General features: G+C 42.0%; 1 long non-coding RNA gene across 1 annotated transcript; it reads right to left on the bottom strand.

Moving 5' to 3' along the window:
• Nucleotides 1-16,655: 16,655 nt before the first annotated feature.
• Nucleotides 16,656-20,412, bottom strand: LOC149310933 (uncharacterized). Its single transcript, XR_016281633.1, has 3 exons — nucleotides 20,330-20,412; nucleotides 18,706-18,808; nucleotides 16,656-16,732 (listed from the first exon to the last, which is right to left on the bottom strand). It is a non-coding gene; the product is annotated as an uncharacterized LOC149310933 (long non-coding RNA).
• Between the last annotated feature and the right edge of the window lie 3,947 nt (nucleotides 20,413-24,359).

Genomic DNA, 24,359 nt, shown 5'->3' with positions numbered 1-24,359 from the left:
TCTTACTCATTCTGAGGCAATGCAAGATGGACAGAGATTTTCTGACTTGGTCTAGGCCATCCAACGAAGCCCATGGGCAGCCCATATGAGCTGTGCCTTACATAATTGGGAACCCATCATTTGATGTCCCTTGAATTTATTCCTTGTCCTATGGTTTTTTAAAATGTCCTTGACTATGTAGTTTGTCAGTGTCTAGTGGATCAGTATTTAGCTCAGACTCCAAGCATGGAAGATGGTAATTTTTATCCTCTATTTTTAGAGAGCTCTTGGAGTGCTTTTCTGAACAGCAGGTGTCTTCCAAGTGTGCTTTGTTGTAGTACCTTGTTAGCACTACACCAAGGGGACACTCTAGCTGTACCAATCCAACCTGTGGAATGTCATCTGAAATGGTATCATCCCTAAGGCTGTCACGGTGCTTGAACTGCATATGCTTGAAATTATTCACAAGGCAGTGTGATGCAGAAATATATATTTAAAGGCCAATTCCAGAAGCCAAAATGATTCTGTTGCGCTATTGGAATAAAATCCAAATATACATTTGTACTTGCCATTGTAAACAAAGAGACATGCTGGGCAGGTTGCCTCAAGCTAGCAGAATTTCCTTTAAAATCTTTTCTTGGTTTAAAGAGGAAAGAAATAATGCTTTCCATTATTTATTAGCCTGGGAAGAGTCATTGTTTGTGGAACAACAGGCAGCCCTTATGCTACATCTATTGACATAATGAAACTCTCTTGGCATGAATTTGTTTTGATATCCCATTGACAGCTTTCTTTCTCCTCCCCCCACATAAAAGATGGCATTTCTTGATAGATTTCACTGGGCACTTGTATTTGCATAAATGCACAGGGTGGGGGGCAGGGCTGGTGGCTCCCATGGCAGTGGGGTAGTGACTGTATTCTGTGTTTCAGTCTAATTCTTAAAGGGACTATTCAAGGTGCCGAACCCAACTCCTCCAAACAGATTACTTTTACCATCAAATCTGTGCTTTCAACAAGCATGATTAGACATTACTTCTTATACACATGAAGCCTGTATACTTAGAAATCGCTGTATGTTTTTCTTACTAATCTTTTGTGGGTTTTTTATTTTATTTTATTTTGTGATGGAAAAGAATATATTTTTTAAAAGAACTAATGCTTCTATTACTATTCTACAGTTTCTCTTCTTGTAACACCCACTGTTGAGGTACATACATGCAAACATATAAAACTCAAGTGATTGAAGAGTAATGTTCACATCCTATGTCAGAGGCTGGAGACAAACACACTGGAGTAACTAGTTTCATATCTTTCCAAAAGTGGAAGTCAGTTTCATTGCTCCCTTTCATTTGCAGAATCAGTTAATATATGAATCTTTTTAAAGAAATCCAAGCGGTATTGCGGGTCCAATGGCGGGTTACAGACCGCCCATTTGGGGCGGGCTGTACCTGCCCCTTTCCCCGGTGTATTGGGGCCTCAGCTGCCAGAACGGCAGCCGCTGAGGCCCTGATCCGCCACTTTTCAGGCTGTGGGGAAGCGGCAAAACGCCGCTTCCCCGCAGCCTGAAAAGGGGTGTCTTTGGGGCTTCAAGCCCCAAGGACACACCGCGGCAGTGGGGAGGAGGAGAAAGGGGCCGCTTGGCCCCTTTCTCCCTTGCTTCGCTGGGCACAGCCGTCTGAAGGCTGCGCCCAGCGACGCAAAGCAGCACCGCAAACCAGGAAGGAGCTCCGAAACGGAGCTCCTTCCTGGTCCGCAGAAAGGGCGCACTAAGCGCCCTGGTGCGGACCAACGACGTCACGTCTGCCCCGCCCCGTATAGAGGCGGCGCAGTCGTGATGTCATCATGGCGGCACCCATGTGGAAGGGGAGCCGCCATTTTGTACGGACTTAGTCCGTACTAGGGTTAGGAGGGTGCGGAAGCACCACACCTTCCTAACCCTAGTACGGACTGACTTCGTACTTTCATGGCGGTGTGTAACCCGCCTAAGTCTCTTGCATCTACCTTAAAAAGACACCTAGCAGTTGTGGCCTAAGACTCCTTAAATGAGCAGAATTAATATACATGTTGATGCTGTTGTTGTTGTGTGCCTTCAAGTCATCTCTGACTTACAGTGACCCTAAAGCAAACCTATCATGGGGTTTTCTTGGCCAGATCTGATCAGAAGAGATTTGGCTATGCCTTCCCTTGAGGTTGAGGGCATGCGATTTACTGAAGGCCAGCCAGTGGGCTTTATGGCTAAGCACTCATATCACTATACCATGCAGCTCTCTATGGAGTTTATCGCACAGGGCTTTTAGAAAGGGACCAGAGTGGAATTAAAGGGGGTGGGAAGGGAACGGAATGGGGAAAGTACACATATTACTGCACAGAAAATTCTGGCAATGCTGCTGGAAGTCCCCAATCCTTTCCCCATCCATTCCACAGCAGCCTGTCTTCAAGAACTGTTCAGAATCATTGTGTTCAGTTGTCAAGTTTCAAAGGGTAGATGAACTGCATCCAAGAATACTAAAACAACTTGCAAATGTAATCTCAGAGCCACTGTCAATAACTGACAGTGTTGAGTATTCTTGGAGGACAGGAGAGGTTCCAGCAGATTGGATGAAGGCAAATGTCCCCATCTTCAAAAAAGGGCAAAAAAGAGGACTCAAGCAGCTACCAATATCATCTTGATGTTGATAGAAGAAAAGGTTCTAAACTAGACAAACAGAAAATCTGTGCACACTTAGAAAGTAATGATTACTATGAGCCACATCATGCCAAATTATTGTTGTTTCCTTTTTTTATACAGTTACCAGCTTAGTAGATCAAGGGAGTGCTGCAAATATATATTTTGATTTCAATAAGGATTTTGGCAAGGTCCCCCATGATATTCTTGCACAAAAGTTGATTAACTGTGGGTTGGAAAGTGCTACAGTTAGGTGGATATGTAACTGGCTGACAGTCTGGATCCAGAGAGTGCTCGCCAATGGTTGATCTATAATACAGAGACGAGTACTAGTGGAATTCCTCAGGGTTCGTTCTTGGTCCAAGTGTTGTTTGACATCTTTATAAATGAGTTTGATGGTGAATACAAGCATGATCATTAAATTGCAGATGACATCAACTTAGAAGGGCAGCAAATGCCCTAGAGGACAGGATCAGAATTCAACATGACCATGAGAATTGGTGAACTGAGCTAAAACATATAAAATGCATTTCAATAGGGAGAAATGCAAGGTAAGAGAAATGAAATATATAAATATAGGGGTACCACCTGCCTTGAAAGCAGGACATGTGAAAAGGATCTGGGGGTCTTAGAAGACTAAAAGCAACAAATGAGTCAACAGTGTGATGGCAACAGCCAAAAAAGCCAGTGCACTTTTACATTGTATCAATAGGAGCACAGTGTCCAGATCAAGTTGGAGCCCTGATTGTGCAGTGGTTAAATGCTGGTACTGCAGCAACAATGCTGTTGTGAGTTCAATTCCAGGGCTTCAAAGTTGACTCAGCCTTCCATCCTTTTGTAGGGCAGTAAAATGAGTACCCAGCTTCTTGGGGGTCATTGACTCACAGACTGTAAACCACTTAGAGTGCTGAATTCACTATTAAGCAGTATAGAAATGTAAATGTTATACCTGTTGCTACTAAGATTGGTGGCAGTGGCACTCTATTTTGCTTTCATCAGTCTCAACTGGAATACTGTGTCCAGTTCTGGTTTCCACAGTTCAAGGACAATATTGATCAGATGAAACATGGCCAAAGACAGGCAACAAAGATGGTCAAAGATCTGGAAAACAAACCTTGTGTGGAGTGATGTAGGATAGGGTATGCTTTAGAGTTGAGAACAGAAGACCAAGTGGTAACTTGATAGCAATCTTTAAATATCTGAAGGGATGTCATGTAGAAGACTGAGTGAACTTGTTTTCTGCTGCTCCTTAGAATCGAACATAAACCAATGGATTCAAATTAGAAGAAAGAGATTACATCTAAGCATTAGAAAGAATTTTACTGTAAGTATTGTTTGTCAGTGGAATAAACTGCCTTGGAGCTAATGGACTCTCCTTCTTTGGAGGTCATTTAACAGACGTTGGATGGGCATCTTTCAGGAGTGCTGTAGTTGTGTATTTTTGCATGGCAGGGGTTGAACTAGATGGCCCTTGTGGCACCTTCCAACTCTTAATATTCTATGATTCTAAGTCTATGATGTAGAGACAGCTATAAGTGCCTATTATTATGCTTCAAAGACATTTTTATTTGCCCAGACACTCCAATTTAACAACAACCCCCCTTGAACAATGCAGAATTAGGAATAGTATTAAAATGAATATGAACCCGATTAAGATAACATCCTAAACATCATGCTAAACTGTAGTGGGGTTTATCACAGACACATACATCTTGATTCCTAAAGGGAACAACATGAGTTATTGGAATATTTATGCATAAATATTTGTCTGAGTCCATTTCAATGTTTGGGCCCTGAAGCACAGCCACTGGGAGAGTTTCACCTTGAATATAACTGACTACATGTGCAATAAGATGCAGTTGCAAATATAAGAAAGGGAAAGAAAATGAAGATGTCAGAGAAAGGATACGCATGGATGCATGTAGTTTGACCCTCAGTTACAAAATTAAGTTTCTTAGAATGCTGGCCAGTGGCAAAACAAATCTAGAGAATGGCATCAGTGTTACTATCTAGTAGAATGGGAGACACCTTGCAAGGAGAAGTTTCCATTTCATTTTTGACTTGCAAATTACAAAGTAGCTTGTTATTTGTCTTTCACAGATGGCAAACCAAACAGTGTCAGCCTGTCACCCTACATAAATTGGCTGGTAATGAAATAGTTCACCTTCCCTTATTGAATCACACAACAGCAACAAATACAGAAAATGAACACTTTAATTTGTGCTCTCTGGAAATGTGAATACAGATTCTGAACTTTGTTTCTCAGGGGAGTGTGAGAGAGAAAGTGTGAGAAAGTGTGTCTTTCCTTGGCATGTATGTACATTTTGTGAATATTGAAAATGCCAGTATTTTTTAAATGAAAATTAGCTTTCGTACTCTCACTACTGTGGTTAAATTATCGTGAATGCTGTGGTTAAATAATTAATGTTGTCTTGGCTGCTAATGTGATGCTGGATGCTTGTTACTTTGGGCTCTGTGACTGGTTACACATCAGTGACTTTAATCCCTGTCTACTCAGGATGCTGTCTCGAACCAATTATGAAGGCTGATGCTTTTTTGTTGTTGCTAGCCATTAGGAAACTTCTCAACACTTCTTGCCACTCACAATATTTTAGCAGCAATCGAAGAAGCTTGATGGCACCCCTAGTGTCAAACTTCTCTTTTTTGCTACATAATGTAGCAAAATGTAAGGAACCAAAGCTTGGAATCTATCAGTTTGCTCCTTTGTAGCCTGTCAATCATTTGGCTTCTTTGAATATATCTAGAATGCTCTGATCCAGAGGATCCTTTGCTCTTTTAAAGGAAGAAATAAGAGGAGCCTTGCATTAACAGAAACCATTTTTCTGTCTAGCCAAGTTCTCTTTTTTGACAGCAGGTCTCCCAGGTCTGCAAGGTTCCTACCAACTGAAGATACTAGGGATTGAATCTTCTGATATTGAAAAAACAACAACCGTAACCTCTGGGCTTCATTTTTGTTTTTGCGTGTCTGCAGTATAGGGCAGCCTTTTTCTGTGGTGCTCCCCAAAAGGTTTTAACCTACATTTCCTGACCATTGGCCATCTTGGTTGGGATTGATAGAATCATAGAATTGTAGAATTGGAAGAGACCACAAGGGCCATCCAGTCTAACCCCCTGCCATACAGGAACTCTCAATCAAAGCATCCCTGATAGATGGCCATCCAGCCTCTGCTTAAAGAACTCCACAGAAAGAGACTCCACCACACTCCGAGGGAGTGTGTTCCACTGTCGAACAGCCCTTACTGTCAGGAAGTTCCTCCTAATGTTGAGGTGGAATCTCTTTTCCTGCAGCGTGCATCCATTGTTCAGGGTCCTGTTCTCTGGAGCAGCAGAAAACAAGCTTGCTCCCTCCTCAATATGACATCCCTTCAAATATTTAAACAGGGCTATCATATCACCTCTTAACCTTCTCTTCTCCAGGCTAAACATCCCCAGCTCCCTCAGTCATTCCTCATAGGACATGGTTTCCAGACCCTTCACCATTTTAGTCGCCCTCCTTTAGACACGCTCCAGTTTCTCCATGTCCTTTGTGAATTGTGGTGCCCAGAACTGTACACAGTATTCCAGGTGGGGCCTGACCAGAGCAGAATATAGTGGCACTATTACTTCTCTTGATCTAGACACTATACTTTTATTGATGCAGCTTAAAATTGCATTGGCCTTTTTAGCTGCCACATCACACTGTTGATTCATGTTCAACTTGTGGTCTACTTGGGCTCCTAGATAATATAATAAAATAATATAATATAAATTTTTATTTGTATTTTCCCACCTCTCCCTACGGATCGAGGCGGGATTACAACCAGTATCAGTTCACAATACATCACAATTACAAATAGATAAAATCAGCTCGTATAATAACACATCTCTTAAAATCACATAAATCACAATACAATTTAAAAAAGAGAACGTCCTGAGGTGGCTATATATTTGGGGTGATTTCCTCTACAGAGGGTCAGGAGGGTATGCTTGCTGGAAGTCTCATTCAGTCAGGTGTCCCCCCATCCTATATCTGTGCATTTTATTTTTCTGCCCTAAGTGCAGTACCTTACATTTCTCCGTGTTGAATTTCATTTTGTTAGCTTTAGCCCAGCTTTCTAGTCTATTCAGGTCATTTTGAATTTTGATCCTGTCTTCTGGGATATTAGATATTCCTCCTAATTTGGTATCATCTGCAAATTTGATAAGTATGCTCCCAATTCTGTCATCCAAGTCATTGATAAAGATGTTGAATAACACTGGGCCCAGGACAGAGCCCTGTGGGACCCCACTGGTCACTTCTCTCCAGGATGAAAAGGAGTGCTCATTGTTGAGCACCCTTTGGAGTCGGTCAGTCAACCAATTACAAATCCATGTAACAGTTACCTTGTCTAGTCTACATTTTGCAAGCTTGTTTGCAAGAATGTCATGGAAACCTTGTCAAAGACCTTACTGAAATCAAGATATACTATATCCACAGCATTCCTTTCATCTACCAAGCTGGTAATTTTATCAAAGAAAGAGATTAGATTTGTCTGGCATGACTTCTTTCTCTGAAACCCGTGTTGACTTTTTGTGATTATGGCATTGCCTTCTAGATGTTCACAGACTCTCTGTTTGATGATCTGCTCTAGAATCTTTCCTGGTATTGATGTCAGACTAACTGGACCATAATTGTTGGGATCCTCTTTTTTCCCCTTTTTGCTCCTGTTCAAAGATTATTGCCAATGGCTCCAATATTACATTTGCCAGTTCTTTTAATATTCTTGGATGTAGTTCATCTGGTCCTGGAGACTTAAATTCATTTAGATTAACTAGGTATTCCTGTACTATCTCTTTACTTATTCAGTACTGAAATTCCCCTATTCTGTCCTCTGCTCCATTATCCTCAGGTTGAGCACCCTTTTCCTTTTCTGAGAACACTGAGGCAAAGAAGGTGTTGAGGAATTCTGCCTTTTCTATGTCCCCTGTTAGCATTTCGCCACCTTCTCCACGTAGTGGGCCCTACCATTTCCTTCTTATTCCTTTTCATGGTGTGTGTGTGTATATATATCCTTTTTAGTCTTAACCTCTCTAGCAAGCCTGAGTTCATTCTGAGCTTTAGCTTTTTGGACTATACCTCTACACAGACTAGCTATTTGTTTGAATTCCCCTCTGGTGAGTTCCCCATTTTTCCATTTTTTATACATGTTTCGTTTAAAACTTAGCTCAGATAAAGGTTCCTTAGTCATCCATCCTGGTTTCTTGAGACACCTCCTATTTTTCTTCCTCACTGGAACTGTTTGAAATTGTGCCTTCAGTATCTCCCTTTTGAGAAACTCCCGTCCATCTTGAACTCCCTTCTCTTCTAGTATTCCTGACTATGGGATCACCTCCAGTATTTCTCTAAAATCTGCTTTCCTAAAGTCTAGAATGTGTTTCTGACTATGTCTGGCTTCTCCTTTCCAGAAGGACATAGTCACTTCCACCTAATGATCCCATCACTTGCACCCCATTAACCAAGTCATCCTTGTTGGTTAGGATCAGATCTAAAATAGTTGACTCCCTTGTTGCCTCTTCTGTCTTTTGGAAAATGAAATTGTCTTCGAGGCAAGTGAGGAATTTGTTAGACCTTGAGGATTTGGCTGAATCTTAATTCCAGCAAATATCAGGATAGTTGAAGTCACCCATCACTACTACATTTCTCCTTTCTGAGTGTGTAGTCATCTGTTCTAGAAAGGCATCATCCAATTCCTCCATCTGACTGGGGGGGGGGGGTCTGTAGTAGATTCCCACCATAACATCCTTGTTGTTTCCCTTCCCTTTAAATTTTATCCAGATGCTCTCCACCTGGCTGCCATTATTGATGCTCTGGATCTCTTCACTGGTGTAAATATCTCTCACATATAGTGCTATTCCTCCTCCTTTCCTGTTTGTCCTATTTCTCTTAAAAAGGTTATACCCCTCTGTTTCTACATTCCAGTTATGAAACGCATTCCACCAGGTTTCCGTGATGCCTATTATATCATATTTGCTTTGTTGTACTAGGAGTTCAAGTTCATCTTGCTTATTTCCCATGTTCTGTGCATTAGTGTAGAGACATTGCAGACCATGTGTGCCCTTTACTTGCTGCCTGTGCAAGTTTTTTGCCTCCCACTGTTGGGTCCTTGAACTATTTGTCTTGTTTCCTCTATGTCAGTTTAACTATTTTCTCCATCCCTTTTGCCTTCCTTAATATTGTCTCCTTCTCCCATGAAACTCAGTTTAAAGCCCTTCTGATCAGATTCTTGAGAGTGTTGGCAAAAAGATTTCTTCCAACTGGCGTGAGATGCAACCCGTCCGTTGCAAGAAGTCCCTCCTCATGGAACCGCAGCCCATGATCGAAGAATCCAAATCGTTCTTGGCTGCACCATCTGCAGAGCCAGTTGTTCACATCTGCTATTTTCCTCTCTCTTCCTGGACCATGCCCTTCAACTGGCAGAAGAGACGAGATGACAACTTGTGCATCCATTTGTTTCAGCTTCCTACCAAGCACCTCGCAATCCCTCTTGATGTTCTGAAGGCTGTGTCTTGCAGTATCATTGGGTCCCACGTGGACCAAAAGGAAGGGGGTATTGGTCAGTAGTCTTCACCAGTCTTGTCAGCCTCTCTGTCACATCATGGTTCTTTGCTCCGGGGAGACAACACACCTCTTGAGACATCTTGTCAGGCCTACAAATCACAGCTTCTGTACCCCTCAGCAAGGAGTCCCCCACTACGACCACACGCCTCCTTCAAGACTTAGCAGTGACTGTTCCCTCTGGTGGGACTCTCAGGCTCCCCTGCTCTGTCCCTGAAGTCTGTCCATGCTGCTCTTCCTCATCCTCCTTGATAAGGGAAAGAGCTTCGAATCGATTCTCTAGCTGGAAGCTCCCAGAACAATCCCTTCTTGGCCTACTTCTCTGTGTGACATTTCTCCAGCTGTCTGCCTCCTGTGTATGTGAAGTGACCTCCTCCACCCCAGCAACTTCCTCTGCCTGGTACTTGTCCAGGATTGTTAGTTCTGTTGTGTCCAGGAAATCCTCTTGCTCCCTAATATGCTGAAATGTAGCTACTCTGGACTCCAGCTGCTGGACTTTCTCCTCCAAGAGTGCGACCAACTTGCACTTGGTGAATGTGAAGTTCTCCACATTTGTAGGCAAGAAGGCAAACATCCCACAAGTGTTGCAGGTGACTGCAGTGGTTCCGTCAGTGTCTATACTGAAATGTCTTAAGAAATTACTGGAACAGGACTGTGGGTTTCCTCCTAAAAAAATCCTCTGGAAAACACCAACGTTAAAGCCCCTGATATTTCAGCAATTTCTGGCTGTGAGCTCAATTAACTCAGCCTCTACTGTAGTTCTCCTTGGATGAAAAAGAATTCACGTGCCATTAGGCATGTGGCTTTGGGAGGAGTGATATAAAGCTAGTCTGCTAGCTCTGCCTCTTAATGACTCACAGATGTTACTCACTGAAGCTCCACCCCCTCAGTAACAAGCACACTCTCCCTAGAGTTTAAAAAAAATTCAAACAGTCACCACTCAAAATGGCTGCCCAGCTGTGCTAGTGTGTCACTGGGTGCACCAATGCACTGTACAGACAATCAGTCACTTGTAGGTGGGATAAAGGTGGTGATTGGTGGCTGATGTTAGTGTGTCTGTGCACTTGTGTGCATGTGTTTGTGATGGAACAGGAAAAAATAATGGTGTAGTGCAGTTTGTTAATATATTGAAGGTGAAAATGTTCAGATGTGGCAATGGATGCAGAAGCCTAAATTGGCTACAGCTGGAGTCCAGAGCAGCAGCCAGATGCTCAAGATCAACTGAGCAGGACTAAATGTAAGTATGCTATGTCTTCAGTCTGAAGAGGGATTGATGTCTATGCTTGGATATGAAGAGGCTGGGCTTAGTGGTCGCCTCATGGTAATTCTGTATATAAGCAAAAATGCTGTGCTGTGGGATTGTGGGAGTTTGAGATAGTGTGGTGTGTCAGTTGGTAAGAGTTTTTTGTATAGTGGTGATTAGTTTGTGTTATTTGAAACAAAGCAATAAAGACCTCTTTGGAGTGAACTGCTGGAGAGTGATTCTTTGATCTAGCAGCTGTTTCTCCAGGCATTCTTCCAAGCAAGACGAAAGCTTGTGTTTGGAGCTTCGCTCTGTTCCTGTGTTGGAGAGAGAGCCAACGTCTTCATCCATTTGCGAACAGACTGGAATCACAGGCAAGGTTCATCACCCAAATATCAACACAGTTTGCACCCACAAATACCCCCTTTTGATGGGTCCATCTTTTCAGAGAAAGAGGGGTGGTGCAGACTGCCCATGGGTATTTGGCCTGCTGTAGAAGCTGGCAGTGCAGTGGGTGAGTTCTCCCTGTGAATCAAAAAATGCCAAAAGTAAGCTAGCTTTTCCACTTCATCTGCTCAGACTCCAAAACTCTCCAGAGAAACAGCTCTTTTGGAGCTTTGCATTCATTTTCTTCCTGTTACAGATATTGTGTTCCCAGACCTGCTCTTATTGTTCTCTTAACACACAAGTATCTTGCTTATATCCCCCTTAATGGGATCAGAGTATATTGCTACTCAGAAAATGCCAATGGATTAATCTGATTCAGAACATTCAGGGAAGTTATTTTTTTCTATCCCAATCCTCTGTTGTGAGATCTCAGGGTTGACTTTGTACATGCTTTCCTCTGAGGCTGAGAAACTGTGACTTGCCCAAGGTCATGGGTTTCTATGGCTAAACATGGATTTAAATCCTGGTTTCCAGAGTTGTAGTCCAACTGTCAAACCACTACACCACACAGGCTGCAAGAAAATAAGATCAGAGAATAAACCTGACATGGTCACTTCTAGAAAGAAAAAAAATATGGTGGCAGGCCTGATTTAGGACCACAGAAACAGCTGAATACATGGGACTCAACTCTAGGTTTTTAAGAACTAAGCACTAGTGCCTTCTGCCTGAGTGAGTAAATATGTCTGGTTCATTTTTCACATATTTAATTTTTCTTTCAGTCTCAAAGTCTATCCATCTTTTGTGTAGTGTCTTCAAGTCATTTCTGACTTCTGAGGACCCTACGGCAAATCTATCTCATTGTTTTCTTGGCAACATTTGTTTAGAGGGAGTTTCTTGTTACCTTCCTCTGAGACTGAAAGAATATGACTTGTCCAAGATCGCCTAATGGGTTTCCAGGGCAAAATGGGGATTCAAACTCTGGTCTTCTGGGGTCTTAGTTCAACATTCAGACTACTACATTAGTTTGGATCTCCTTTCCATCCTTGTTTGTACATTTTAATGTTGTTAGTTAATTTTTTTAAAAAAATAAAACAAAATAAAAACAGAGGTACTGAACAAAATCCTCACTTACCCCACTATATATCTAAAGACAGACAACATTATGGGAATTATATCAGAATGGAGAAATTATATCATTTGTGAACTAGGGATAAGTGTAAGAACTGAGTCTCATCCTAATTCTGAGTGTATTCCTCATTCTGAATCAGCAAAAAAAGATTTTTCTAGCAATTTTTTTTCAAACAGATAGCCATGTTACTTTGTTGTAGTATTAAAAAAGAAGAAGAAAGGGGTAGCAAAAGAGGGATGTAGGACCTCTTTTGGCATCAATTAATTTAAATTTCATGAATTTCAATTCACATCTTCAGATCAACTGGCAGAGTTAATATCAAATCACAAGTATATTAGCAGCCACATAGCTATGAGGGGTGGCATTAGTGATCATATGATGCAATTTGTGACATGGGCAATAAACCCATAAGGGTGTTTGTGAAAGTGTCTGTTAACTCCATCAGTATGTTTGAAGAAGTGGGCTGAAATCCATGAAAGCTCGTGTTAAAATGGATCAATCAGTCTGAAAGGCGTTGCTAGATTCCTCGTACCTGCCACCACCCCAGCCACCACTTCTTTCTCATCAGTAGAAGGAAGTTGCCTTTCATGTTTGGTACTCCTTTTTACCAGGGGTTTGACAAGGTGCCACACTGAAAGACAAATTAAGGTGAAGTATGACTGCTTTATTCATGCAAACATAATCATGACCTTTCCATATACTGGATAAAGTGCTAAGTTATAATAGTAAAGTAGAGGCTGTAGCTGATTGCTTGTTTATAAATGCTATTATCTATTCCCAGCCTTAAAGAATAAAGTGAGCTAAAAACAAATTAGATGGTGGAGGAAGGGGGAGCTCGCATTTGAAAACAATCCATAATAACTTTTCCTGAGCTAATTCTGGTTTGCCACCTTCCCTATTTTTTATTGTCCCTGTTCCAGTATTCCCCCCCCCCCAACTCAACAGAACAAAAATAGGTGATGCTATTCATATACCTTTACTACTATACTAGGAGGAGCATTGGGGATTCACTTTCTGCTTGGCTTGTTGCTGAAGGTGTAGGAACAGGGCTGGTAAAATGACCAACAAATTATCAACTATGGACCCTAGTCCTTTTGATTTCATAGAATCATAGAGTTGGAAGAGACTACAAGGGCCATCCAGTCCTCCTGCCATGCAGGAACACACAATCAAAGCACTCCCAACAAATGACCATCCAGCTTCTGTTTAAAAGTGTGTCTCAGCTTTTTGGCTAAGAACAAGTGTGTGAAAACCTCTAAAGAAAAAGTTTCCAGCACTATCTGAAGCATGTATTCCACTGTCAAACAGCTCTTACTATCAGGAAGTCCTTCCTGATCTTTTGGTGGAATCTCTTTTCCTGTAGCTTGAATCCATTGCTCTGTGTCCTAGAAGCTTATTGCACACATTATTTTCCCCGTTATGGGGACAGGAAGGGGCCGCTCGAAGCCGAGCACAACCAAGAAAAAATGGATTTTATCGCACAGCAAATCATCCTCAAAATGGCCCCATTTCCTCCCCCAGCGCCAAACCATCCCCATTCAGTGCTGAGGAGCATCATTTTGCTTGGCCGGAAGTCTTCTGACCCAAAAATTTGATGTGCCCCAGAACTGAATAGGGACGGCTTGGCACTAGGGGACAGAACGGGGCCATTTTGAAGATGATTTTCTGTGTGATTAAATCTGTTTTTTCTCAGTCGTGTGTGGCCCTGAGCGCCCCCTTCCCATTCCCATAACGGGGAAAATAACGTGTGTGATAAGCTTTCAAGTCTCTGGAGCATCAGAAAAGCAGCTTCCACCATCTTCCATTTCATCAGTACAGCTTAGAACCAACTAGTTATGATATAGAAAACAAAGACTATAGAGTTCTTGTGGTGGTGGTTGTTGTTGTTACACTTTATTACATTTGTGTATTTATATGGTGCCAGCAGTGTACATGATACGTTGCAAAGTAAAACAAAAGCAACAGCCAGCCCTGTCAAAGGTATTCAAGTAAACACACTGTGTACACATAGATGCCTATATTAAACTAATGCAGTAAAATTGTAAAACAAGTGATGCAGATAGAAATACAAAAACAATGCAATATAATATAAAGCAAACTGACAAATGTATATAATCAAAATATACAAGCTTATAAAACAAAATTAAACTAAAATGTCAGAAGCTTTGAAAAACAAAAAAGTTTTTAATTGAGATTTAAAAATAATAAAGGAAGGAGCAGTCTACAATATAGAGGGAGGCAACTTTAAGAATATGGAGCTGTGAGTGACAAAGGACAAAGCTGAGCCAAGGAAGGAGAAACTCTTGGTTGAATGAGAAGCCTAGAGCTCTCAGAATGCAGATCCAGAGCAGGCTGGTAAAAATAAATGAAGGCTGAAAGATAGGGGAACTAGATCATAGAATCATAGAGTTGGAAGAGACCACAAAGGCCATCCAGTCCAACCCCCTGCCATACAGAAATACAAAAAGCACCCCCAACGGATGGCCACCATGTAAATGAGTGTTATTGTGTGCCTTCATTTTTGAATTATGGCTCTCCTAAAATAAACTTTGCAGTTTTTGACAAGATTTCTTTACATTGAGTTTGCTACTTTCTTCCTCTGAGACTGAGAGAGTGTGACAGTGCGTTTCCATGGCTGTATGAGGATTTGAATCCAGCTTGCATTGAATACTAGCCCAGCACTTCAATCGCTATATCACACTAGCTTCCAAAGACAACATACTGAACCAAATTCTGGTATTTCTATGGCCTTGTTACCACTTATCAGAAAATCCATTTCCTGAACCAATTCTTGAAACTGGTTATGAAAAAACATGGTTCCCACTATGTTTGTGCCAGTTTCAGGAATTGGTTTAGTGGCGGGGGGGGGGGCAGCTTGATGGCCCAGCCCATCTCTAGCCTCTCCTAGTCCCAAAATCCCTGGCCCAGCCTCCTTACTGTCTTCTTTGGCCACTGACCAGGTTCCCTGGGCTTTTTTTTTAAAAAAATTCCCACGGCTGGGGAGACTGGAAGGAGGTCTCAGAGAAGCCAGGGGAAAGCTGGGAAGAAGGTTGCAAGTCTTCCAGCATCTCTGCAACTTGCAGCTGGCCTCCCCGGCCATGAGAATTAAAAAAAAAAAAAAAGCCCAGGAAATCCAGTCAGCGGCCAAAGAAGCTGGTAAGGAGGCTGGGCTGGGGATTTGGGGGCCAGGACAGGCTGGTCCTTGCCAGCTGCCCCCCCCCCCCGCCCCTAGCCAGTGGGAACCAGGGCAGATTCAATTTCACTTTGAATCTGCCTGGTTCCCACTTGGACTGAATCAATTTATTTCTAAATAAATTGATTCAGCCCAAAAAACAACCCATTTTCCCAGCGTCTTTTTGACGTGGGTTAAATGGGCAAAAAGCATGCCCCCCCTTTCTGAAACGATTTCTGAAATCAGATTCAGTGGGAACTATGCCCATTTAACCCAGATCACAATCTGGATTTAAACGTAGTGGGAACAAGGCGTATATATAGGCCAGCTTTTCCTACCAAGGATTCAACTGTATAAGAGAACTACAAGACCTGCTTTCATTCAGTAGTGTGACAAATGAAATAAGTATATAACTGAACATGCAGTGTCTCAAACCAATAGGAACTGCTGTGCCTGAAAAATAAAGTTAAGGAGGAATCAAAAACAGTGAAGGAATAATTAAGAATTAAAATGAATAAATAGGATTTGACTGGTAGAGAGAAGGAGAATGAAAGCAGAACATTCATATACATACACAGTTGCCTGTGAGGGCATCACCACAATAACATGCAAAGCCGCATGTGGAGGAAAGGCCACAACTTTATTAACACAAGCAACAGCAAAAGGTAGGGTTGGCCAAAAGCATGAGTTCTGGATCATCTTACAACCCGCCATTGTAGGATAAATGGCATGTCATATAAAGCAAGGCATCGGGATGAGCTAGGGGCTAGATTAACGCCCTCTTGTATTCATTCAACCCGCAGATTGCATTTAACTAAAGCCCATAGTCACCGGGAAGCGGTGTCACATTATGGCCCCTGCAATGACCACAACGTATGCCCTCATCGCTCCTGTGTCCCATAGGGACTCCCGATACAGTGCTATGCAACCTTCTATACCATGCCTACCTGATCCAGAACCTCTGCTGCCACCCCAAAAGTTGTGACAGCAAACCACACACCCTAGGGAGGGCGGGTGGGAGAGCCAAGCAAAAATGGTGCCGAGCAGGACGCCGCATGGCCTATATATAGACCTATTCCAAAGGTGGGGGCCGAGAGGGGAGTTGCCCTGCCCCCAGGAGCAGCCAGCCAATCGGCTGCCCTGGAGGACCGGGGCGACTATAGAGAGGGACTGTCCGCCTCCTGGAGCGTCACTCAGGAGGCAGAAGTCCCTCCTTTTCCCCCCTCGGCCAGCCAATTGGAGGCCAGCGCGCCCCAGCAAAGCATGCTGGGGAGCGCCAGACCTCCATGCCGCCATGCCCCCGGCGGCAACGCTGCCTGCCCGGTGAGTCGGGCGGCAGCCTTTTAAAGGTAATCTCTAAAGAGTAGCATTAGATTCTGGTTATTATAGAGTCCACAAATGAAGAGCAAAATAAGACCTGGATCTAGCAATCGAGGACTCAGCACTGACTGCTATCAGCCAGTTGCTGCTGATTGGTAAATGTGGATCAGAAGGGTGCTACTGCTGCTGCTGCTCTTCTTTCCAACCTTTTTCAGTCTCTGCAGAATCCTTACTCTTTATATCTGCAAGTGATAATTATAGAAGTTTAATAACACTTTAACTGCCATAGTTCCATCCTATAGAATCTTGAGATTTATAGTTTGTAAGGTGGTTAGAATCATCTGCTAAAGAGTTCTACTGCACTCTGCTAATTACAGTATTAGAGAGCTCTAGCAGAGAATTCTAAATACCTCGACAAATTACAGATCCTAAAATTTTATAGGATGGGAGCATGACAGTAGCACCAGAGAGCTAGAATATGTAGTGTGTACAAACACTTTTTATTTATTTATTTTTCTCATAGTCGCCTCAAAGCCTTTCATCAGAATAGCTCTATGCATTCTACCTAAAGATAGTTAGATAATATATAAATAACAAATGAGCTCACGTGTTATGCATGCTTTTCTGATGGTTGCTTCCAGGTCTGCAGCAGTTTACAATTGGGGGCCTTTCACACTGCATTCCACTTTAACTGTCATGCCAACATCCAATGGAAACACTGAAGCTCTTGGGCTGAGAATTCTAACTGCCCTTCCTAAAGTACAGATCCTAAGCTGTGAACCATCCTAGACTGAAAATACAGTCACAAAGCATAGCTGTTAATTTGTTGTATACTATTGCTGGTGGCCTTTTCGTACATTATGTAATGTCCAGTCTGGCTTTGTCTCCGAAAGCACATTTATCAAATAACCACAGCCAGTCTTGGCTTTGTAATGAGCGTGATTGATGCCATGGCATGGTGCATGACCCAAGGGGAACCCAGGTCACAACTTCAGGGGCAGTGCCAAACAGTTCCCTGCCTCAAGCAAAGAGCAGAATGGTGTCTCCCATGTTCCTTGTACAAAGCCTAACCCGACAACCAGTCCAATCCTTTTTCAATGCTGATGAGAGGATAGCATCTTCTACTGCATCTGAGGGCAGTAGGCTAGCTTGAGGAAGGGCAGGGCTACAAAACAAGCCATGTGGCAAATTCAGTTCTATGCCTCTCATCTGCTAGCTGAAGCAGCTGCCTCTTCAAATGTCTGCAGCACAAACGTTGACTGTCTAGATTACCACTCTACACTCTTATAGTGCTGCTATTCCACTCTTTAACTGCTCCAGCTGCCTCCTGTTGCATTCTGGGATCTGCAGTTTAAGGAAGGGCATTTAGAATTCTCAGCCAGAGAGCTCTTAGGCCTCACTGAACTGCAAACCTCAGAATGCAATAGGAGGCAACCAGAGCAGTAATAGTGTAGTGTAGTGCGATAAAGTGGTAAATCATACAAACTCTGTTGGATTGTCTCGGGCAAGCCAAATATGAAGTCTTGGATGAATACTGTAAGGCATTACTTTGAGGGCAATAACACTGATCTGCCTGAAAGAGATGTTGTAAACGATCAACTTTGAATACTCTAAAAGCGTTATTTTTATGTTAAATACAGTGATTTGCAGTCTGGAAGCTATTCATGTATCTCCCATTCTGGCAATAGCAAGTCCATTTCTATACTGCTTATCAGTGCACTTAAGCACTCCCTAAGCAGTTTACAATGTATAAACTAGTTGACCTTAACAAGCTACTCATTTTGGTGACCTCAGAAGGATGCCAGGCTGATCTGACCTGAACCCTGGCTGGTATTGAACTCACAAACCTTGTGGCTTGTGAGTGAGTGGCTGCAGTGCAGGCATTTAGCCACTACGCCACCTGCGCTTGTTTCATCCTGTACAGAGAATCCTACCATTTACCATGATTGGGAGGCTTCATGACAAGAGAAAATTCATTGGGTATAATAATCCTGTCCAAGAGCCCTTTCATACCCAATTACTGCACCATGCCTCCACTTTAATTGCCAGAATAATGTTTATTTATTTAATAATTATTATATTTATTTATAATTCCTTTTAACCAAAGGGCAGAACATCACACACATATAATCAAGAACAAAACAATAAAACACAACACTAAAATATACTAAAATAATAAACTAATATACTAATACAGTGAACACAAAATCCACACCAGGATGATGGAACAGGTCTCATTGAAGGAGTGATGGTGGTGCATTCCTTTGCAGCAGTGATTATGGTGTTTTCTCCAGAGTGTGCAGATTCATGACAATATTCTATAGATGAGAAGTAGATTAGTGAAGCACTAAAGCCTTCTAGATGAAATGTCTAAATGCCCCTCCTTAAAATGCAGATTCCCGGGATTCCATAGGATGGGGAAATGGCAGTTAAAGTGAACTTCCAGTACAGTATTATGTAATGTGAAAGGGCCCAAAAGATTCCTGTTTCTTTAATAAGACACAGAAGAAATTCAACAGGTGAAACTTGTTCAATCAGTTGTGGCATCAGAACATGATGTACCTGTTGAATTTACTCCACCACTCCACTAAAAGAAACCACAGCCTATGTCAGAAGGGAATGTGCAAACACTAACCAATGCAAAATGTACATATACACCATTCACTATCAAATTATGCAAGCTGAAATCTCATCAGAGGAGGTCTCTCTGCCAAGTGGAATTCATATATGTTATGAAAATCAATTATTTCCCTTTCTTGGCTTTGATTTACCATGCAAATGAGATAGAAAAATGTTAAAATAAAATTCAAATTGAGATGTTTGTTTCAGTGATTAAGAAGTTATTAAAAGTTCGTTCTTGTTGGGTGAGTCCACAGAACAATGACCAAAAAGCAAAGGTCAGACCTTCCAAGAATTGAATAAAAAATGCTGATCTTTTCAGCTGGTTGCTTTCTCTTTCACTGGTGTATTTTCTGATCATCTTGTCTCTGAAACAATTTACTGCTTTACAAGGGGCGACAAGCACCAAAAAGTTAAAGAGCCCTTGGCTTTGGTTTCTCACTGGAGGGTGAATGTCACATGATAATTGGCAACTTCATGCTGGCTTGACAGGAAGATTCAAATAATGCAAACGGGCCAAAAGGAACAGGAGCCCCTGGTTAAAAGTGTGGAGGGGGGAGGAGAGAAATGTACTTTTCCTATGGGGGAAGCGGAACTCCTGTGTTATCTTAAAATTCTCAATAGCAGTTGTTCTCCTACCTCTCTCCATAAACAACACAGAACATTGGCCTGGAAATAAGTAAAAATGTGTGGGGCTTGCAGGCACACTTCTAAACCCTGTCCCATAATGGTCCTGCTTCCTTACTTTGTAAATTTTGGCACTGAGTCCATAAAGATCTAGAATGCAGCTGGATACCCATAAGAAATATTTGGGAGAGTTTATCTGAATACCCACACCCCTACATCAAGGTTAGGCAAATTGTGTTCCACCACACATTTTGGACTAAGATAAAGGTAAAGGTTTCCCCTTTGACATGATTGTTGTGTCCAACTGTAGGGATGGTGCTTATCTCTGTTACTAGGCTGAGAAAGCCAGCATTGTCAAAGATAACTCTGTGATCATGTGGCTAGCATGACTGCACAGAATGCTGTTACCTCCCACTGAAGTAGTACCTATTTATCAACTTGCACTTTTACATGCTTTTGAACTACTAGGTTGACAGAAGCTAGAATACTGGTGGGAGCTCACTCCATCACACAGCATTTGGGTTTCAAACTGCTGACCTCGTGATCTTCAGAGTCAGCATTTTAACCACAGACCTAGTACTATAATCCCTTACCTTTGGCAGCTGTGATTAGAGCTCTTGGAACTTCATGAGGTAAGAGGGACACATGCCATAGTTCCACTTTTGTAGAATTTTGCAATATATCTTCCAATGGAGGATCCTGGGCAATGTGTCTTTTTGCCTTCAAGGTTGGTCATTTTGTGCCCTGTGTAGATCAGACCAAAGATCAGGAAATGAGGATGATCTTCCTTTCATCCCATCAAATGTGACTGGCAAAGCATAGTGATAGTTGAACTTCCATGAGTACGATCAGGAATTGGATCAAGGATCATGAATGCTTTTGGAGAGTTTATTCAAAATAACTGCATTTTAGAAGTTTTGAATTGATTTGTGCTTCTTGGGATAGGCTGGCCTCTTTCCTACATGAATGCATTTTCACACAACATTGCATGCAAATGTGTGTGCATGTGGACACAGTTTGAAAGATTGGTGTGAAATTGCTAAAAGTGTCACATCTATAGGGGTATGGCACTCCAAAGGTGCATTCTGTGAGTATCAACAGTGTTTCCTCCCCTTTATCAAGTTCTTTCTCCACAATGGTTAAACTTGCAAATTACTTCGAAAGTTGCATTTTTATCTTGCCTGCCCTTGGATGTACCTGACTTTTTTGAACTTGGAAATTCCTAGCCAGGTTGATTGCTCAGGAGCCTTCATATTGTTCTTTAAATTATGCTCCCATTTGTGAAAGTTCTAGTCAATTGCAGCAATCACTGAGATTAAAGAGCATAACCAGTTAAAGAAATCAGCTTCTGAACATACACCAACAGCAAGTGCTGGCTCCGAGTCCTTAGTGTGAGAAATGTAGTTGGCAAAATCAGCACGCAGACTCATAACAGTCTCAGTATTCCTTCTAAGCAAATAATCATAGAATAGAAAATTTGGAAGGGAACTCAAGTCCCATCTAACCACAGGTCAGTATTACAATTCATGGCTAGAAAGAAAAAAAAAGATCTTCAAGGCTCAGAGGAAGGCAAAGACAAACCTCCTCTGAAGAAATGTTGCCAAGAAAACCATGTGATAGTTTGGCTTTAGGTTGGCCATAGGTTAGACATGACTTGAAGGCACACAAAAACAAAATAACTATTAATTCTTGCACCTTGGAAATTTCTGAGATTTGTTCAAGATAAGCATTGCCCATCACCTTTACTTGGTAAGGTGACTTATAGTAAACTCCTACAACATTTTTATTTCTTTCTCCTTTTCTTTTTTCCCATATGGTCTCTAGTGGTCCACTCTGATAACTTTCATGAATTTCCATACAAATGAATTTGACTTTGACATGTAATGCTACTCTTGCTCCTTTTCTGCCCCAGCCACTTTTTAAAGAAGCTATACCTGTTAATTCTTATATTCCAATCAAAGGAGTCATTCCACCAAGTCTCTATTACACCTATGAAATCAAATTTACCTTTCTGCACTTGAATTTCATTTTCACCTTGTTTTCCCCCCCAAACTCTGTGCATTGGTACATAGGCATCTAGAGCTTTGTGTGTTTTAACTTTTAGTTTTACTTCAGGTTTTGCTGTGGCTCCAATCCTCTCACCCAGCTTCTTCTTTTAGAATTCACTTTCTTGTTTTTAGATCTTGCCTTTGGATAGGTGTTTGAGCTATCATCAGTGGTTTGTCCTTACCCGTGAGAATGATATTTCTGAAATTTAGATCCCTAGTACATATCTCTATAATGCCATCCCACTCCCATTGTTGCCTCAGTTCAGGTTATTGTGTGTTTCCAAGAACAATCCCATGTGTACACACAGTTGAGACAAGTGAGAAAGTAGAGCTTGTTTTAGTTCTGTCAAATGACCCATGCACAGGCATGTGGTAGAAGCTGATAGTATCCAATATATGTATTTGCTAATATTTTACTTCTACCTATTCCTTTCTGCCTGCATGCACTGTTACTGTCACAGCAGCTTGACTGATTGCTGCAGGTTCTACTAAGCCACAGAGAAAATAGTTTGCATGGGAAAGCAAAACTCGGTCATTACACAACTGATCTTCTTTTAGTTGTGCCTAGGTGACCTCAAGAAGAAAGACTGTTCTGTATCACATTAACAGTCCCCTTTGCCAGCCATTCCCTGAAGAGTATGGTTCATTAACTGAACCACTCTTTTGCTGACTACATATTTTAAAGTGCTTCAAAATCTACACGCAATTACAATATTTTTGTCTTATTCTCATAGTATGTGTGTCAAGCCCCTTACATAGCTCCAGTTATATTCTATTAGCTTAGCCTCACAGGAGTTGTGTGTAAATGGCCTTATCAAAAATTGCATCTCCCTGATTCATTATTTCTGGGGTTTTTAAAGAAAATAGTTGATCTTGTGAAGGCAGCCATTATCAAAAAGGGTTTTAAATAAACACATTTTATCTTCAAGAGATTAAAAAGAAATAATATGGGTGACATACAATGATTATTTTTACCCCAAAGCTGTCACAAACATAAAGGTACAAGGGGAGAAAAACATCAAACAAGCCAGTACAATAGACAGCATTTCAATATGGAGATAATCACATTGCAAGATTTGCTTTCATGCAGTGGCCTAAATATTGCCTGAAAGTAAAGTGAAAAGAGCTAGAGATAATAAAGAAGATTAACACTACACAATATGCTTAAGAAAATGTATTGAAGCTAATACCCAAGCTCATTTACTTTTAAATTACTACCTGAGACTTAATCATGTCCAATCCAGTGTAAAAATTAAAATCACTTAAAGAACCAGGAAGAGGGATGCTGAGATGAGATATTGCTACATTATAGAAAAAAACACTGATAAGCATGAAGCAGTTTGGTCATCGATTCATGGACTCTCAGCTCAGAACAGTAAGCTGGTTGCTAGATTTTCCACATAAATATCAGAGGCTTAAATGTATTGCATATAGAATGGCCTCTGTCCGATCTTCTTTTTAGCAAGTACATGCATTAGCTGCACTCCAACTATTTAGGTTGCTGGAGTTAATGAAGTGAGGGCTCATATTTATATCTGTTTTTTATATCTAGCCAACCTAGTCTTTCATACAGAGTAAAGATGAAGACAACAGGAAAAGAGGAGAACCTCATTACATTACATCTTGAGGGGGAGAGAGGCAGGCCAGCAACAACAGGCCTCGCCTGCTAAGAAGAAGAGCCCTCCTTCCGACCACCATCTTGAGGGGGAGAGAGGCAGGCCAGCAACAACAGGCCTCGCCTGCTAAGAAGAAGAGCCCACCTTCCGGCCACCATCTTGAGGGGGAGAGAGGCAGGCCAGCAACAACAGGCCTCGCCTGCTAAGAAGAAGAGCCCTCCTTCCGGCCACCATCTTGAAGGGGAGAGAGGCAGGCCAGCAACAACAGGCCTCGCCTGCTAAGAAGAAGAGCCCTCCTTCCGACCACCATCTTGAAGGGGAGAGAGGCAGGCCAGCAACAACAGGCCTCGCCTGCTAAGAAGAAGAGCCCTCCTTCCGACCACCATCTTGGGGAGAGAGGCCTCCGAGAGAGTAGACCATCCATTAAGAAGCCAAGTCCTCCCTCCAGTCCATCTGCCTTGGTCCAGGCCTTGGAGGTAGAGAAGAACTGCTGGACCTGATCCCCTTCCCCATCACCTCTCCCTTCTCCTTTTGTGTCGTGTCTTTTTAGATTGTAAGCCTGAGGGCAGAGAACCGTCTAACTAAAAGGTTGTATGTACAGCGCTGTGTAAGTTTACAGCGCTTTATAAATAAAGGTTAATAATAATGATGATGATGATTATGATGATGTCTATTGACACAAACAAGGAAGCCACCACAGCCCTGAGTCTGAAAGACCTGAATTGAGCTGTTGGGCTCTTGAAGGACTTAGGGTCATTCTGTGTTGAAGCCAGCTTGATGGAACATAACAACAAAAAACATATACTCTCTAGTATCTTCATTCCGGGCATTGTGGGCATATATATGTGAGAGTCAGTGTAATGATTTAAAGCTCGGACAAATTACCTCCTAGCATGGCCAACAACTCTTTCAGACTCTAGTTAAATTATCAAAGTAGGCCTGGGAGACTCATTCAGATT

The sequence above is a fragment of the Sceloporus occidentalis genome, unplaced genomic scaffold (assembly GCF_023333645.1).
Source record: "Sceloporus occidentalis isolate IW3139 unplaced genomic scaffold, rSceOcc1.0.p SCAF_6, whole genome shotgun sequence".
NCBI classification, from domain to species: domain Eukaryota; kingdom Metazoa; phylum Chordata; class Lepidosauria; order Squamata; family Phrynosomatidae; genus Sceloporus; species Sceloporus occidentalis.
This window is presented reverse-complemented; position numbering and strand designations above follow the sequence as displayed.